We start from the raw sequence: 18338 nt of genomic DNA on the forward strand, positions 1-18338 counted from the left end.
CAAGGATTTTATTTAACCGACGGATTTCACTCTAACCAAAGCCCAAACCAAAGCTTTAACGGGAAACATTTGTACTAATGTTTTTCCAGCCGGATCGTTCAGCAGACCGGAATGCTTTCTTGTAGGCCTTGCGAGCCGACCTGAACGCCTCCGAACAAGCCGAACGGCGTCTGTTCCAACTCTTTCTGTTTCCTGAGTTTCGCCAAATCAGAGTTCCACCAAGGCGGTCCTCTTGTGATCTTCACAGACCGTAGAGGGCATGCTTCTTCAAAAGCTTCCATGATGAACGTCGTTGTAGTATCAACGGCCTCATCCAAATCACTTGGAATGTCAATGGATGGTGAGTATCCATGGAATTTAGAGCAAGGCGTTATGTCTAACACTTCCTCTCTAGCGAATACCATGAAGGTTGGGCGGTTGCCCATGTTTAGTAGTTCAAGATCTGTACTGCTTTAGTACTCCATCAAACTGGAACCTCTCAAGTTAATGTCTGAGCTCCTCTCCTCCTCTTCTTGGCGTAACGTCCTCACTGGGACAAAGCCTGCTTCTCAGCTTAGTGTTCTATGAGCACTTCCACAGTAATTAACTGAGAGCTTCCTCTGCCAATGACCATTTTGCATAAGTATATCGTGTGGCAGGCACGAAGATACTCTATGCCCAAGGAAGTCAAGGAAATTTCCTTTACGAAAAGATCCTGGACCGACCGGGAATCGAACCCGTCACCCTCAGCATGGTCATGCTGAATACCCGTGCGTTTACCGCCTCGGCTATATGGGCCCTTAATGTCTGAGCTGCCCCAGATTATATGGTGAGCATTAGCATCACTACCAACAATTAGCGGAAGGCCTATTGAAGTGCAGTATGCGATGACTTGCTTGAACGCATCCGTAGGGGATGGTTCATCATGCGGTAAATAAACCGAACAATAGACTTATTTTCTGTTGAGATTTCCAATACGTAGATCGATTGTGATAGCACATACATCTCTAGTAGTTAGTTCAGAGATGAGTGTAGCAACGATTGCGTTGTAGACAAGCACACATGTTCGAGGCATGACACGTGAGTTTGCCATTTCATTTCATTCCTAGGCACGGTAAGCCGCATAACACCTTGAATTAGGGGTCACCTGATTAGTGGACTCCTACCACTGGAACAGGTGGTCCGTAATGCTATTCTTAGCCAGTTGAACCAACCGCTACCGACACTACACAGCTATCTAGGCTGATCGGGAAAAGAAGTTAATATTGGTGATCAACTTCATACGGGCCCGAAAAGCCGACAGAAGATAAACCGACGCGAAGACAAGAGGCCTTTCCGTCGTTTCTGTTCGCGTAATAAATCAGTGTTGTTTTTAATAAGTCATTCGCGAGTTTTTAGTAAAGTGTGCGAAAGCCGTAATGATACGCGCGAACAGGTTGCCTCTGGGTATTTCTGCAGAAGATTCCTCGTTCAATGGTTTCCTTTGGGGATTCCTCATGGCATTTCTTCTAGGAATTCCTCCAGGGCTTCTCTTTGAGGAATCTTCCAGGTGTTGATTTCCCTTTGAGGATTTGAGATTCATCCTGGGGTTCTCTCAGAGGATTTCTTAGGGGTTTCCTCAGGAGATCCCATCAGGAGTTCGCTCTGGGGATTCCTCCAGGAATTCTCTTTGGGGTTGTCTCTGGGGATTCCTTCATGGATTTCCTCTGAGTGTTTTTCAGGGGTTTTTTTTGGGTTCCTACAAGCATTCCCTCTGAGGATTGCTTCAGAAACTCCTTCCTCTCTGGGGACTCCTCCAGCGATTTCCCTGTGGTGAGTTCCTCAGGGGTTCCCAGTGAGGATTCTATCATAGGTTTCCTCTGGGGATTCCTCCAGGAGATTCCTCTAGAAATTCGTCCAGGGTTTCCCTCTGAAGATTCCTCCAGGTATTACCTCAGAAGATTCCTCTATAAGTGTCCTCAGGGGATTTATTCAGTGGTTCTATCTGGAGATTCTTCCAGGGCTCTAGGAATTTCTTCTGGATTTCCTTCTGGAGATTTTTTGGAAGTTACTTCTGGGTATTCCTTCAGAGATTCTCTCTGGGAGTTTCTTCAGGGGTTCTCTCTGAAGATTGCTCCAGAAGTTTTCTCTGGGGATTCCCCAAAGGTTTCAGCTGGAGATTTTTTCAGGAGTTCCTTCTGGGGATTCTTTTAAGGCTTCTCGCTAGAGATTCCTTCAGGAGTTCCCTCCGAGGATTCCTTCAGGGATTCTCTCTGGGTATTTCTTCAGGAGTTCCCTCTGGGAATCCCTCTAATTATTCGCTCTGAGGATTGCTCTATAAATTTCTTCTGGGGATTCCTCCAGGCCTTGTCTCTGGGGATTCCTCCAGAAATTACCTCTGGGGATTCAGGGATTCCCTCTGGAAATTACTTCAGTGGTTTCCTCTGAGGATTTCTCCAGGGATTCCCTTTGGAAGTTTCTCAGGAGTTCTCTCTGAACTTTCTGGAATTCTGGGGAGTTTCCCAGGGGTCCCGCTGAGGAATCTAGACTCCTCCAGTTGCTCCCTCTGGGGATTGCTCCTAGAGTATCCTCTGGGGATTCTTTCAGGGCTTCTCTCTGGGGATTCCTCTAGGTGTTCCGTCTGGGAAATCGTTCAGGAGTTCTTTCATAATATTTCTCCAGGAGTCACTAATGGGGTTTTCTTCAGGAATTCCCTCTGGGAATTTCTCCAAGGATTCCCTCTAGAGATTGCTCTAGGAATTCCCTCTGGAGATTCCTCCAAGGGTTCCCTCTGGGAATTTCTTCAAAGGTTCCCTCTGAAGACGCTTTCGGTAATTTCATCTGGGGATTCCTCCAGGTGCTGTCGCTTTCCTCTAGGAATCCCTCCAGGGATACTAGACTTTCCTTCAAAGTTCCCACTGTGGGTTCCTTCAAGATTTTGGTTATGAGATATCAGCAAAAGTTATTCTGGGAGTTCTTCTTGGGAATTCCTCCATTGCCCGCAAGTGTTCTTTCTATTTAAATTCCAGAAGTATTTCCAGAATTTCTTTCCTATGTTCGTCCACCAATTCATTTAGTTATCCCTCTGAAAGGTCTTCCATAATGTTTCCAAATTTTTTCTAGGAATACCCCGGATACGTGACAATTAAAATTTTCACTAAGCATTGTCCCGGAAATCCCGAAAATCGCCACGAAGATTTATTCGTGAGTCTTTGAAGGAATCATCCAGGATTCCTCTAGAAAATCTTAGAGGACTCCTTCAAAAAACCTTCTAAAAAGTCTTTGAGCAATCCTACAGGATTTCTTCCAAGGGTTTCTCCCGGATTTCTTAAATGGTTCATCCAGGTATTTTGTAAGGATTCCTCCGAAAAATCTTGCAGAAAGTTCTCAATTTTTTTTTTCTAAGAATCCCTTCAAGTATTTTTGCTAAGATTTCTCCATAAATTCTTTTATAGTTTCTCCAGAAATTCCATTTTTTTTTTCAAAACGGAACCAGTTCCTCCAGGAATTCTGCCAAAAAATACTCCAAGAAATACTTCGGGATTGCTTTATGCAGGAATTCTTGCAATATTCCCTGAAATTCCTTTATGAAGCCCTCCTAAAATTATAACAAGGATTCCTTCAGGAGTTGCTCCAATTGCTTCATTTATTACTTCCTCCAAGGTGCCCTCAAGAGTTTTTCCAAATATTTTTCCATAAAATTCTCCGAGAAAACTTCCAGAAATAACTCAAAAATCGCTTCAGGAATACTTCCGAAGATTATTCCATAAGCTCGCCCAAGGATATTTCCTGGAATTCTTACCAAGAATCTATCCAGTAACTTCTGCAGAACACCCTGAAAGAATTTTCGGAGAAATCCTTGGGAAAATTGCAAAAAGATGTAAGCTTTTTAGAATTTCTGGAAACAATTTTTTGAGAAAATTTCTGCGAAAATCCTTGGAAAAATTCCATGCCAAGTTAAATTCTTCAAAGAATTCCTTTAAAGAATCCTTGAACAAAACTCTGGAGAAATCTATGGAAGAACTCTTGAAAAGATAATTGAACATGAAAAAATCTGACAGGAATCTTAAAAAAATATTCCAGAGGGAAAGTTCAACAATCCTTGAAAATTTATGAGGAATACCTCCGGAAGAGTTCTTGGAGAAATCTTAAAAATTATTCTTGTAGAAAGCCTTGGAAAACTCCTTAATAAATCAGCGGAAAAATGATGAATATTCATATCATTTTGGATGAGTTATTAAAAAAAATATCTGGCGAATGTTTGGACGATTTCTATGAGGAATTCTTGTAGAAATGTCTGGAGAAGTTCTTGAGGAAGTTTCTTCTGAAGAATTCAAAAGGAGTTCCACGTGGGGCTTCTCCTAGGAATAAATCTTTAGAATTTTTACAGGAATTGCCTCTTGTAAACTCGAAAGGGAAACCCCAAGCAAAACTCTTGGAGAATATTCAAATGGTATTTCTGGAGGAATCTGTAGAGCTTCTGAAGATTTCGTATATACTCTCGGAGGGATCCCCAAGACTCCAAAATAACTTCCTAGCTATCCTAGAAGATACTCTTGGAGGTATTCCCCTCCACTCATTCGGCTTAGGTGATGGACGACTTCAGTAAATTGTTCTTATTATACTTGTACATGGGCCAGATTATTCCGTCAGTTGCTGCAAAAACCTTTTGCCAAGCATATAGTTTGAATGCCCAAATGCACTTCATTAGCCATCATTGGACCAAAGGAAACAAATTCGCAACATGCACCGAAAAAAAAATGAAACCCTCATTCGAATAAAAAGAAAATTCTGCCTCGGGGACATTTCCATTAAAATCCATTCCTTTCAAGATTACATTTGATGTTTGCTGTGCTGAATGTGCCTTTCGATGTTCCCCATTCTGTGGCTCACATATAATTAGGCTAGTTAGAGGCCATAAATTATCATTCGACAAACCTTTTTATGCTTGTTTCCGAAACTTTCCCTCAGGAAAGAATTGGATGTAATATTCATTAGCTGTAGAAAACGAGCGACGCTGATGGTGGCTCACAATGGTGTGGTGATGCAAACGTTGCATAACGTTGCCGTTGTAGTTCCACATAAACTCATCACACCGCTAGTAAAACTGTCAAACGAAGGCAGAACCTTCGATAGCTTACCCTTTGAGAAGGAAATTGGGAAAATTAATTGATTAGTATGCTCCCAAAACCGCTTGGCTTAAGACCTTTTACAACCTCCCTCCACCGGCAGTGACATAATCGAAACAAAAGTTTCCCAAAGACTATTCCCAGCCATAAACATATTTCCTTCTCAAAACAGACTCCGAATTTCCACATGCATATAAGCCGCACTATAAAAATGATTGATTATCTCCAGCGTGTGACAGTTTGTCAATGCCCTAACCAACCAACCAACCAACTATTCGAGCAAGTCAATAAAAATCGCGCTGGAAACGGGCGGAACGGCCGCTTTACGATTCTCCTTCGGAGGCAGCGGAAAACTTGCTTGGTGGAATCTGGAATGCCACCACATGTCACTCAACCGCCGCGAGAAAACCAGAAGGCGAAATAAAATTAATGCAATTTCGTCATGCACTTAATCCGGCGAACAAATCAATTACGAAACGAACAAATGGGGATGAAATAGTTTTCTCTCTTATATGCGTTTTTCCTCGCGCGCTTTGTGTCGCGGCCTCCGAGTTGCATCCATCTAGGTTCTTGACTCTCAAGTGGATGCAGTACAAATGTATGCACTGCAGCACAGCACATGTTCGGCGACAAGCTGCATTGGTTCAATGAATGGTGTAAGCAAAAGGGAGGTAAATGAGGAACAGTTTCTTCGGGTCACTTGTGGCGTCATTTGTTATAGGGACCTGCTGACTGAGTCGGTGGTGCTTGATAAGTGATGAGTGAATGATTGACATAAGAGGTTTTAGGTCAATGGTTGAAGTGTTACTTCATGGGATTAAAGCCGAATCTAGGAAATCGGTCTTTGGATCTTTGATACAATCCTTTATATTGTATTGCTGGCTAAAAATAGGACTACTAACCTCAATTCAAGTTGTCAAGCGATCCGTGCCGAGAAATGAATGATCGAAGTGGTAAAAAGGTGCTCGATCGTTAACGGAGCCTGTGGGTACTTAAATACCGCGTTAAAGCGGTCTTCTCACTTTACCAGGCCGGGACCGTGCCGGGCTCCGGCCGTGCCCCGGTCATCGATTTCTTTCTAACGATATCTATGGCGTGCTTCTCATTAGCCCGGCCGGGGCCCGACCGAGCCCCGGCACGGTGTGATGTGAAACTAGCCATATAAATCGAATGTAAGAAATCAATGACCGGGGCACGGCCGGGGCCCGGCACAGTCCCAGCCCGGTGTAATGAGAATAGCCCTTAATTCAGGACTCTGGCGTTGTGGACCTCTTTTCTCGTTCTACTCATGAGATTAACTATAAATTCAAACTTAATGGCGGTAAGCTCCACAGTGTACTAGACGCCAATCTCGTATTATCCTTGATTTTCTTAAGCACCAATCGGTACTATCTTTGATTTTAATCTGAGATTTTACTTTAGTGCGCCGATTTCGGCGCACTAAAATTAATCTCGGATTTGCAAAAAGTTGGCTGCGTAATTGAATTTGACTACACGCACACCACTGCATCGCGAACCGAAGTGTCAAAATAGAAGACCATGGAAAAACAAATCGATTTGTTCAGCAGTAAAATTGTAGCTTTTTTGTGATTCTCCGCACATTCTCAGCCCTTTATCTGGGTTTTGTTAACACTTTTTGTTCGTCATTTGGGGATTCCGAGTGCCAACGACGGTTTGTGATCCTCATGAGGTATGTAGCAAGAAATATATTCATTGAGGATTTGTTTTGTTCACAGAAAGTTATCCGATAGATCTGGTGGCGATATACAATCCGAAGGATGACCAGATTTCACCGGAACCAGTTTGCCGGGACGAACGCAACTTCTGCAATTGGATGGTCGAAGTCGGGTCTTGGATGGTGTTTTCATTTAAACGACCGCATGTAACAAGAGACTTACCACAAACATTGGATCCAGTGGCTGATAAGGTCTCGTGGAATGCTTGAAGATGCTGGAAAACATACGGGCGGAGTTCCGAGAAAACTACCGAGAAACGAGATGCAACATTCGTTTATTGTCTCCATTACCCGGAAGTAGGGAGCGCTCATTGAAACGTTGGTTTGATATGGAGTGCGAAACGGCCTGGGTTCGTCGCTGCTGCTCATTATGTATGGAAAGACCACGCCCGGCGAGTCGATGGATTGCGGGTACGGTACAAGTCAGAATGAGAGAGTGGAACCATGCACACTTCGAGAATCCAGGTGAACAGATAAAAATGGGAGGACCAGTTATAGAAAATTATAGAGACTTGTGGGGCAAGATAACTTTTCAATAAAACATCATTTTCTTCCATAACCATTTCTTTCGAAAATTTCCGAAAAATCAAAATGTGTCAAAACTCTCCTCCAGTGTAGAGTCGCTCCATTCCTCCAGGAAATCCTCCCGGAGATTCCACCGAGGATTCCTCTGGCAATTCCTCCGGACACTCCAGCATTTTCTTCGGAGATTCCCCCAGGATATCTTCCAAGGACTTCACTTGGGCTTGCTCCAGCAATTCCTCCAGGAATCCCTCTAGAAATACGGGGAGTTTTCTTGGAATTGATCCTCCAATTCCTACAGAGCTTTCTCCAGCAATTCCTCCGGGGCATCCTCCAAGAAATTCTCAGCAATTCCTTTATGGATTCCTCTAGCAATTACTACGCGGAACTTTCCAAGTATTCATCATACGCCGGAGATTAATCCAGAAATTCCTTTGGGTTTTTTCTGGGATTTCTTTAGCAAACCTTCAGAGAATTCCTCCAGGAAATCCTTCGAGGATTCGCCCAGAGATTCCTCGAGGAATTCCATCGGAGGTGTCTCCAGCATTCCGCCAAGGGCTGAATGTCTCTATAATAAAGACAAATCCTCCAAGAATCCCTATAGAAATCCTTCTGTAGATTCTTCTAGAAATCTTTACGGTGATTTCTCCAGGAAATTCAAGGTTTCCATGAATTCCTCTAAGGATTTTTCCAGAAATTCCTCCACAGATTCCTCCGGCGGTTCATCCAAAGATTGCTCCGTATGTTCTTCCAGAAATTCATCCGAAAGCTCGTCCAGGAATTCCTCCGGGGTCTCGTCTAGAAATTCCTTCAGGAATCCCTCCGGGAATTCTTCCGGTGATTTTTCCAGGTGTTCCTCTAGGAATTCCTTCGTGAGTTTTTCAAGGATTTCTTTCGGAATTTCCTCCAGCAAACTCTCTAGAAATCCTCCGAAGTGACGATTCCTCCTGTAATTTTTCCGAGGATTCCTTCAGGAATTTATTCCTGAATTTATTCAGGAATTCGAATTCCTCGGGAATTTCTCTAGGAGTTCCCTCCAGGAGTTCCTCGGGAATTCTTCCAGGAGTTCCTCGGGAAATCCTCCAGGAGTTCCTCGGGAATCCCTTCAGGAGATCCTTGGGAATTCCTCCAGGAGTTCCTCGGGAATTCCTCCAGGAGTTCCTCGGGAATTCATCCAGGAGTTTATCGGGAATTCCTCCAGGAGTTCTTCGGAAATTCCTCCAGGACTTCTTCGAAAATTCCTCCAGGAGGTCCTCGGAAATTCTTCCAGGAGTTCCTCATGAATTCCTTCAGAAGTTCCTCGGGAATACCTCTAGGAGTTCATCGGGCAATCCTCTAGGAGTTTCTCGAGAATTCCTCCAGGAGTTCCTCCAGGTTTACCAAAGAAATTCCTCCAAAAGTTCTTCGGGAATTCATCCAGGAATTCCTCAGAGCTCCTCCAGGAGTTTATCGGAAATTCCTTCAGGAGGTTCTCGTGAATTCTTCCGGAAGGTCCTCGGGAATTCCTCCTGGAGTTCTTCATGAATTCCTTCAGGAGTTCCTCGGGAATTCCTCCGGGAGTTACTTAGTAATTCATCCAGATGTTCCTCGAGAAGTCCCCCAGGAGTTCCTCGGGAATTCCTCCAGGAGTTCCTCGGGAATTCCTACAGGAGTTCCACGGAAATTCTTCCAGGAGTTCCTCGGGAATTTTTCCAGGATTCCCTAAGGAATTCCTCTAAGAATTCCTCAAGAATTCCTCCAGGAGTTCCTCGAAAATTGCTCCAGGAGTTCCTCGAGGATTTCTCCAGGAGTTCCTCGGGAATGCATCAAGGAGTTCCTGCAGATATACCCAAGGAACTTATGGAAGAATTTCCTGGGAGCTCCTGGATTAATTTCCAGTGAACTATTGGAAAAATTCCGATGAACTCTCGGAGAAATTCCTGATGAAGTCCTGGAGGAATATCCCGAAAAATCCCGTGGAGCTTCTTGAGGCACTCCCAATGCACTTCTGGAGGAATTTTCGATGAACTGCTGCAGGAATTCCTAATGAACTCCTGGAGAAAAGAACGCCTGCAGGATTTCGCGACAAACTTCTGGAAGAATTCCTGAGGAACTTCTGGTAGAAGTCCTGGAGGAATTCCTGAGGAACTTCTGGAAGAACTCCTGTAGGAACTCCTAGAGAAATTCTGGTGAAACTCCTGCAGATTTTCCCAGGGAGCTCCTGGAGAAATTTCCTGGACCTTCTGGATAAAATGCTGAGGATCTCTTGGAGAAATTCCTGAGGAACTTCTAGAAAAAATGTGCAGGAACTCCTGTAAAAATTCCCAAGGAACTCCTGGAGAACTCCCAAGAAACTCCTGGAGGAATCTTGGTGGTGGAAGTCACATGAAGCATCTGAAACTACTTGAGGAATTCGCATGGAACTGCTGGAGGAATTTCCGAGGAGCTCCTGGAGATATTCCCGGGAAACGAATGGATGAATTCCTTAGGAACTCCCGGTGGAATTCCCGGCAACTCCCGGAGACTCCTGCAGGATTTCCCAAAGAACTCCTGTAGGGATTCCTGAAGAACTTCTGGAAGATCTCCTGGATAAACTCCCGGAGAAATTTCCGAGGAACTCCTTCAGAAATACTCCTGGAACTCCTGGAGGGATTTCCAAAGAACTGCTGGTTGAATTCACAGGGAACTTCTGGAAAAAATGCCGAGGAACTCCTGGAGAAATTTTCTAGGAAGTCCTAGGGAAATTTCCGAGAAAATCCTAGAAAAAATGCCTAGAAACTCCTGGAGGAATTTTCGATGAATTCTTCTAGGAATTTCTGGTGGAATTCTGAGGAACTCCTTGAGGAATTCCTGGAGAAATTCTCGATAAACTCCCGGAAAATTTTCAGAGGAATTCCCAAGGAACTTGCGGATGAATTTCTCTTGCCGAGGACTTTCTGAAGGAATTCCCGTGAAATTCCTGGAGGTATTCCTGAAGAATGTTTGAAAGAACTCCCGCAACCAGCAAACCTCGTAAAATATGCTGGTTCTAAAATCGGACTGAACACACAATTTGTTTTCATATTGTACCCCTTATAACTCTTGTACGAATTTCTCTCGGATGAGAGTTGCCTCACCAACTATTTGCATTGAAATCTGTCCACCTCGGACCTCAATCGTCAGGGCAGTTTTGGAAAAATGGAAGGAACAACTCAACTCAGTCACCAGTCGTCTTCACCATGGCTGGACATCCAAAAGGCCACGTACAATTGCGACGTTTTCCCGATGCCTTGTTTTTTTCCGCTGCAAAACACGACGACGAACAGCACAATTTATTGGGTAGCAATCCGATTCCAGCCGGATGCATTCCAGACCCGAGTTCCCCGAGTTGGCCTGTAATTTGCTGCACCAGTGTCCATTCGTACGGATCAAAACAAAAACAGCGAAAACCAGCGACCAGTTGTTTTTTTTTTGCATTCTGTTTCCTACGACTTTTCTCCCATAATCTCAATCGAACTGAAATTCTTTATTCAGTTTACTTTTCTCTTCAATTCTATGAACAATAACTCACAATTCAGGGTAATGCATTATGGGCTGCGCTTCATCACACGAATGCACCAGCTTTCTCTTGCAGGATGAGTCATTGCCGGAGCCCACCTCCGGAGATGATGACCCTGATGAATGACCAGCTGATCATTGACACCGCCGTTAACTTTTGATGCTGGTGGTTCCTTTTCAAGCGCTACACTACCGGACTCCTTCGCACTGTAATCCATGCCTGCAGCAGCAATTGTCCTTGTAGGTAAAGCTGCAAATGGATAAGCAATCATCTCAAACTTTCGCTCAATTCCACTAGTATATTTCATCACTCACCTTGTACAGGAATGTTTTCTTCTACACCCGTGGTTTACGATCTTCGGTAAGTAGGAATAAAATCTTCGCCGTTCGCCAATGTCTTCCTAGCAGCTAGCAGTATCGCAATTAAATAATTTCTGCATTAACATGTCTAAAGGGTCTAACTCGTTTTGTAAACAAACATTGTTTCTGTCGCTGTAGGGTCTATCTCGATCCACCCACGCATTTGGGGGCCGTTATCAGAAAGATCTATCTTCGTTCTTTCTGATAACGGCCCCCAGATGCGTGGGTGGATCGAGATGAGCCCTACAGCGACAGAAACAATGTTTGTTTACAAAACGAGTTAGACCCTTTAGACATGTTAATGCAGATTTGGGACTGACCGGGTATCAGCGGTTGTTTATTTGTTTACGAAAGTGCATAGGCGAAGTAAAAATATGCATTCCTTTTACACAGTTGTTCTCACACGCACACACGCTCATATTTTCGAGTGCTGTCAAAAGTGGCTGCATCCTGATACGGTATTACTCATTTTGGTGCTTAGCAAACGAGGTATTAAATTAAATCTCGGATTTGGTAAAATCCAGATAAAATCGCGGCTACTACGCGTTGGTGCTTATCACCATAAATGTGGTAGTGGCGAAGCTAACGCTAACCCCTTCACAAGAAGTGGGTTGGCGAGAGCTCCGATAAGGAGAAGCGAGCAGATAGGAGCGGGAAGCTGTGCACACAGCTTCAGCGTGGGAGCTCCGATCCATTCGCCGGCACGCCGGCCGGTAGAGATACTAGATGGAGCGTGGTTGATGAGGGCCAACAATCATAAGAGTAATGGGCTGCCCGCGATCGAGGTGGCGGAGCAGCAGTTTGACGAGATCCACAACTTTGTATCCACGAAATCCAACTTAAGCAAGGACCTTAAAACGGCTCTGTTGCGACTTAGGAAGTCAATGGACGATGGCAAGCAAGATCACGAAAGACTCGTGAAAACTACAGCAGCGGCAGAACCGGCGAAAGGTTACGAAGTCTACCCAGACGGAGGCCTATGCTTTCGCAGATACCTAGGCCAAAAGGTGCGGCGAATGCGCCTGCTCGTGATAAGAACTCGCAGAAACGGTTGAGGCAGCCGTCAGGTGAACAGCTGTCTGGCGGTGCCCGCAAGACTAGGCGGGTACTAACGCCAAAAGCCGACAGTAATGCCCGCCGTAAGTCAGACTCCAGCCAGGCATCCCGGACAGCTGCGAAGGATGGGTCTGAAAAGGCTGGTCCGTCCCGGATGAATCGGAACAGGGGGTTGCGACCGTTGTTAGGCCCACAACGTAGGGCAGACGAGGGAGAGGACCCCTATTGGACGAAGGTTTAGCTTTAGCGGAATAGGAGGCAGAAAAAACCGCTAGATGGGCACAAGCGCAGGGACACCAAACCCAGAAGACGTAGGAAGGTAGGTGTCAAGCGCGAGAAAAGCGACGCGCTCGGCATCAAGACCTAACAGTCTAAGTACTTGGGCGTCGTGGTGGCGATTTGAAGCGACACCAAGTTCGTGGATCTGGGAACCAAAGCGCACAGTATAAGACGTACTCGTTCAGGTAAAGTGATCATTGAACTCAAGCGCGACAAGGAACGGAAGGGTGCCGCCTACAAAAGACTTGCGATCGAGGTCCTTGGCGAAGGGGTCGAGGTGAGGTCTCTTACAGCAGAGGCGACTCTGAAGGCGAAGAACCTAGACGAGATTAACGAAGTGGAGGAGATCGTCACAGCACTGTGGCAACAGTGCAAGGTACAGGTGGCCTTCACAGCCGCTCGGCTACGGAAGGGGCCGGCTGGGACACAGGTAGCCTTGGAACAGTTACATGTGGCAGACGCAAATAAGTCCATTAAAGTAGGGAAGCCGAAGGTGGGCTGGTCAGTATGTCAACTGGCCTTGCATGAGCCCCTGGAGGTTTGCTTCAGGTATCTGGAACCAGGCCACAAGTCATGAGGCTGTAAAGACCGGGAAACCCGCGAACAACAGGCATACAACGGGTGCTCCAAGGTTCCCGGCCTTCAAGAAAGCCGCAGTGAACAAATCACAGTGCAGTAAACGCAGATGAAACTGAACCACTGTGACGCGGCTTAGCAACTGCTTTGTCAGTCGGTTTCTGAGTGGAGGACGGATATCGCCATCATAGCGGACCCATATCGAGTACCCGATGGGTTCGGAAAAATGACGGCGATATGAACGACGGGTAAATACCTCGTCCAGGAGTTGGTGTCTACTACCTATGAGGGCTTCGTGGTCTTCAAAGTAAACGGAGGGGTCTTCTCCTATAGCTGCTATGCGTCTCCGCGGTGGTCGAACGAGTAGTTCAAGCAGATGCTGGACTGTATGACGACCGTGCTGACAGGGCGAAGGCCGGTGGTAATAGTGGGTGACTACAATGCCTGGGTTGTGGAATGAAAAGCCTTTTTACGAACCAACGGGATTAGATCCCTCTAGAGACACTAGCCACACAAGATGCAGACCTGGCTAATGTCGGTATCAAGAGTACCTTTAGTCGGAAAGGTGTGGAGTCGATTACACTAGTTTACAGCATTTTTGAACTCGGTAAGCTGATGATCATTTTTGGTGTAGAATCATGCCCTGAGTTCGAAAATGCGAAGGAAAAAAATTACAGTAGAGACGAAATTTTTTCGACTTTCCATACAAGGTTGATGATTTAAAATCGATTTTTGTTCTATTTTTAAGCAAGTCGCTTATTTCACACATCTCATTTTCCGTAATCAATGGTCCGATTGAGCTGAATTTTTTACTGTAACTCGCCTACATATGATATGTCAAACAAACGTCGAGAAAAAAATTTTAAATTGATTTTTTCTTATTGAAAAAAAAATACATTTCTTCATATATTTTTGGAAAATTTGCTAAAATTTAAGGAGATCGTCCCCACAACTCGCCAATATCTTGAATTTCATCAGTCTGACGCAAAACCTGCATTCAGATGATCGAATGGTATTATATTCAGCTTTTAATTTATGGAGAAAGATTTAAAATTGGTTGAACAAAACGCAATATATTCGAATTTTAGTAAATTACATATTTTGAAAAGTTGCAAAACTCGATATTGAACTAAAACTCAAAAACTGTTCTACTTAAATTTTTTTAAAGGTCGGTTTTGAAATCAGCACTAAATTGTGCTTCAAAAATTCTGGTCGTTGACAGAAGTTCACGACTTTCGTTTTATTTTGTAAACTTGTGTTATTGACGGAACTTTTTGTAGTCCTGGCATGACAAGGGCCTGTCCATAAACTACGTAGACTCTTAGGGGGGACGGGGGGTCTGGCCAAAGTCTACGCTCCATACAAATTTTGAAAATTTTGTATGAACAAAAGTCTACAAGGGGGGACGGGGGGGTCTGAGATGGCCGAAAAAAAGTCTACGTAGTTTATGGACAGCGCCCAAGTATTTCGAACTGGAGAGTAGACGATAGCTACACTCACAACGATGACCTGGCGGTTCGCTACAGTATCGACTACAACAACAGCAGGCAGCGGGGTAGCGTAGAGGAAGGGGTGGCTAGGCCAAGGCCAATCACTCGAAAGTGAAAGACATAATACTACGATGAAGGCATGAAGGGGTATTTAGGGAGGACCTCCGCCGTGCGCGAAACCTACTTGGGTTAATCGGTGTAACAAGTGTCAGTTAAATGTCTAGTATTGATGAGATTTGACGCGTGTAGTATTCGTTGAATTTTGTTTAAAAAAAAGAAAACGTTTGTAGTTAGGTTAAGTGCAACGCCCAATAATCTCACGCACACAGCTATTACTGCACTGCCCTATACAAAGGCGTCGATAACGAATCAGGGAACAAAATACATAAGGACGCCACGAATTTGTGAGCAGAGACTTCTACAAAACATGTTTATTCCCTGTTCGTCGAATGCGATAATGGCCCGAAAGGAGAATTAAGGAGATATCTCATGGCTGCACACCTTTTTCTCGATATTCTGGATATCTCGATAAAAGGAACACCGGCGACATGTGTCGGCCTCGTTTTTTGCTCATCCAAACGTCATCGAGTGGACACCATCAACAGCATCAGTGAAAGTGAAGTTATGTTGTTATACAATTAAATACGTTGATATTCCGTACGCCCGGGAATCCCGTGCTCACGAGTTGCCACGTGCTCCCCGGGTGATTATAGAAAGATCGACCATCATCACCGCCATTACTCCTGCATCGAGTATCTTCTAACATGAAACACCGTAGCTGAATTTGGGTAAAATGTTAGTTCTTCCTTCAGAAGGGAAGTAGAGCCTGGAAAACCTGACCAAACTGTGGGAAGATTACAGCACTGCACAAAGCGAACTTGAGTCGCTCGACGAGAATTATCTGGAGGCTCACATCAAAGAACGGACGGCGTTGGAATCGTTCTAAACGTTCTAAACTGGCTCGTCTTAAACGATTTATACATCGTATTAGATCACTCGTCTACTAATCTCTGTAATGTACAAAAGTTATTTTCGCCCATCGCTCTCGCTGTCGGCGCTTCAGCTTATCCAATCGTTTCCAATAAGTGGCAATAACTTCTCCGTGGCTGAAATTCGCTTCTAAAGCACTTCCAGAACCCAGCTAGACTGAAGCAAACCTACGTGGATACATTCTTTGATTTTTCGACGTTAAAACGTGAGTCGGCAGCTGAACTTCTCAGCTTAGTGGACCACAGAGCGTTGTGATATTTTTCTCGTTCGAATGCTAAGCACCCGACTCGATGCAACCAACCGACAAGTTCAAGGACTTGATTGAACTCATCCAGCGACGCCTTACTGTGTTACAATTCATTCAAAACAGGTCGTGGATACTCCGTCCTCTGCTCAAGTGAGAACAGCAGCCTTTCGTTCAGTTTAAAGTCACGGTGCCAATCAGGTCAGCCTCCGGAAGTGCCTCGTCTGTTAGGAACACTATCATCTCTACCTGATCGATAGCTTGGGAATCAGTACCGGAAATTGTCCTTGTTGGTCAATCCTGAAATGGCTGGGATCCATATCTTGGGCCGCCTTGGGATTGGGATTCCGTTGGATATTATTTACTGCCGACTCGAGTCGTTCGGTGCGGCACAAAATACACTCGTATTCACAAAAACAATCACCATACACCGAAATAGCCTTTATTATCAATGTTCTCCACCATACGTTCGCGTGTCGGTGAGTACTCGTCGTTGAAATGCTTGTTCTTCTCAGAGTCACCTACCTGTAACGTCCGTGGACACCTCGTCGTAGAATTTTCCACCTGCAATTCAACTAGTAGATGCAGCTATCTTTTTAGAACTGTTCCGTGTACCAGGTCGCATCCATCTAGGCGAACAGCTTCCAGTGTGGTAAATTGCGGGTCATCACAGGAAAGTCAACCGTTACTACCAACAGTATCCCAGTCGTGGCGAACATCGCTACCTTCGCCGACGTTCATTGACTAACGGAAAGGTTTTGGAAAATCGAGGACGACAATTCACCCACAGCATATTCCGTCGAAGAGCAAGCCTGCGAGGAACATTCATGACGAACCGTGTCACGCACCCCAGAAGGAAGATATGTAGTCCGTTTGCTTTTCAAGGAAAACATCTTGGACCAACTTAGCGACAATCGCAATACTTCGTCGGTGTCATCTTCTACAAGCGCGGCTGATTCGTAATCCTGCTCTGCATGATCAATATGAGGAGTTCATCAATGAGTATCGCAAGCTTGGACACATGAATACGAAGAGTCAACTGGCGTATGTTTTTATCTCCCGCATCATGCTGAACAGGTGGTGCGTAGGGATCGAGGAATTCGCTGTGTTTTTGGAGGATATGCCGCACGAAGAAGATCTGGTTGTCGAGCTGCCGTCGAAGAAGCCAGCTTGATAGCTTGCCATAATTTCATTCATTTGAGGTAAAAGACAACGGAAGATGATCTGGGATAGCACTTTGTAGGCGATTTTGATTCGTTCGGCTCCGATACCATCCTTTCCAGCTGACTTATTGTTCTTGACCTGCTGGGTAGCATCCTTAACTTCCCTCAACGTGGGAGTAGGCTCATTGATGCTTCCTGCTGTACTGACGCAATCATTTCTATGGCTATCTTTGGCCTCCATGCCTGTGCTCTCCACACTATTCAGGTGCTCATCGAAGTGCTGCTTCAACCTTCCAATTACCACACTTTCGTCTGTCAGGAGGCTTCCATCCTCATCCTATTTTTTTTTTTCGTCTTCATCCTATATATTTCGACCCGTGACACGATCCGTTGCGGGCTGTGATGAGCTTGTGATAGAACTACCGTATTTCTTTAGAACGGAAGAGCTGTTCAATTCCTTTGTTACAAATTATACGCAACACTGCAAAAAAAACTGTAGCTAGGCTCCAAGAGATTCTTCCAATATAGTTGGACCTTCGATCTTGGCGGCACTAGTACGAACTCAAACAAAACCTCCAAATCGATCAGAGAAATTCCAATCGATCTTGGAATAACTGAATAATCACAAAACACATTATATCTTACTTCACAACGTAGTTGTGCAAATAACTGCAAGTGTTCATGGCCGTAACGTATTTACACTATTAACAATGCCCGCGTAGGTTTTCCAGCGTTGCCTCCGTTGGTAAAGCTGGCAAGACGTGTTTCGTGAATGTAATGGAAACTTTATAGAACGGGCTGTAATTCTGTCCGTGTGGGCGGGCGAACACGTGGATCGGTGACGTATCTTTGTGTCGTACGCCGTACCTTCTACTTGTGCAGGTGTAGTCTTTGCGATAATTCGGTGTATGTATCGCATTTTCTGCGATCATGCACTAAATTTGATACTTATCACTGGCACTGGCGAGAAAACTCGAACCACACTATAGCATCACTGAGGCACAATGATCATTGCATTGTTCAGATCTTACTCAATTTCGTAAGGCTGTATGTAGGTAAGGTATTGGAAAGGCTGATTAAGGCAACGCTGAAAACCTACGATCCCAAAATCTACACTGGCCGGCACGGTTCGAACCATCTCACTGAAAAGCGACAACGCTCAAGTACTAGAAAAGGCCTTCTGCAACAGAGGGCCTTTTGTTTGCAGACCAAAGTTTGCGTGACTAGGATTTCACGGTCAAGGTCGTCGCATCATCGACATCGGCAACACACGCTGGTCGGTTGTAGGCATCGCCGAGAGAAAGGGAGGTACGAGGCTGC

Source organism: Aedes albopictus, chromosome 1 (genome assembly GCF_035046485.1).
Source record: "Aedes albopictus strain Foshan chromosome 1, AalbF5, whole genome shotgun sequence".
Classification (NCBI taxonomy): Eukaryota; Metazoa; Arthropoda; class Insecta; order Diptera; family Culicidae; genus Aedes; species Aedes albopictus.